The sequence below is a fragment of the Octopus bimaculoides genome, chromosome 26, assembly GCF_001194135.2.
Source record: "Octopus bimaculoides isolate UCB-OBI-ISO-001 chromosome 26, ASM119413v2, whole genome shotgun sequence".
NCBI lineage: Eukaryota > Metazoa > Mollusca > Cephalopoda > Octopoda > Octopodidae > Octopus > Octopus bimaculoides.
Genome location: NC_069006.1, coordinates 10,696,273 through 10,697,644, shown reverse-complemented (window position 1 = coordinate 10,697,644; position 1,372 = coordinate 10,696,273). Strand labels below are relative to the sequence as shown.

The 1,372-nt window shown below is 42.9% G+C and overlaps 1 protein-coding gene across 1 annotated transcript in view; it reads left to right on the top strand.

The window, feature by feature from the left end:
* The window catches only part of LOC106875654 (nitric oxide synthase, brain), a 65,153-nt gene that overhangs the window by 46,840 nt on the left and 16,941 nt on the right, over positions 1-1,372 (top strand). The gene's annotated exons all lie outside the window — the stretch shown is intronic.

The following is a 1,372-nucleotide window of genomic DNA, read 5'->3' as shown; positions in this document are numbered from 1 at the left end:
TATATATATATAATACAAAAAATATATAGGCATGTATACACACATATATGTATATACTTTCATCTACATGCGTATATAGATGCATATCAGGGTACAGGACGTTAGAACAATGAACTACAGACAACGGAACGAACACATAGGAAAACAGAAAGCCACTTGGAATTATTCATCAGCTGCCTCTATTCTAACTCGACGTTTCGAAGATAATATATATATATATACACACATCCAACATGCACATATACTTATACACACACGTACGTACACTCAGGCACATACACACACACACACATACACACACACACACAGAGCATCTGTCTGTTACTATGTAGATCACATCTCGTAGACAGACAGTATGTACTGGCCTACTTAACACCACCTTAAAATAGAAACAACGCACCCCCACCGCCACCACAACCGACACACACACCACCTGACTAGCCACCCGCACTCTCCCACCTTACACCCCCCACACACACACATACTGCCTTAACAACCCACCCTGTCTTCATCCGTCTAACACCACCTCGCCACGTCACACCCACAGCAACGCCATCCGACAAGCTTCACCGAACTACCTCACTCCTACCCCGTTAACAACAACACCCTGTTAACAGACTCAAAGCACCCTCAACTCCCACCCTATTGTCACTGCTACCCTACCCGACACCACCTCGAAATACACCTATTAACACCCTTAAACTACCCCACAGCACAACCTTACTAATAACACGGCACCGTCTCACCATCATACATAGCCTGACATAAAACAGAATTTATATTTGCTGTATAGAGATGCAGACGTAGCTATGCTGTGAGAAAGCTGCTTTCTTAGCACATGGTTCCGAGTTCAGTCCCTCTGCGAGGCACTTTAAGCAGGTATCTCCTACTATAGCTTCGGACCCACCAAAGCCTTGTGAGTGGATTTCGTTGACGGAAAATGAAAGAAGCCCGTATGTGTGCATGTGCGTGTGTGTGTTTATATATATATATCAATACGGAGCAAATAATTCACGAGAAAAATAATACACGAAAAAATAATTTGCGAAGATATCATTGACTCTGTTATTATCTAGTGTAACAAAGGCGATTGTCTTGGCCTGTTTGCCTTCGGACGGTTGATTTCTGTAGTTATTACCAGTGCATAAGAGTTTTGACTGTTATTTCCAGCCGGTAGACATATTTAGTATGTCCTTTGATTAATTAATATATATATATATATATGGCTGTGTGGTAAGAAGCTTGTTTCCGGGTTCAGTCCCAGTGCGTGGCACCTTGGACAGGTGTCTTTTCCTATAACGTTGGGCCGACCAAAGCCTTGTGAGTGGATTTGGTAGACGGACACTGAAGGAAGCCCGTCGTATGTATATAT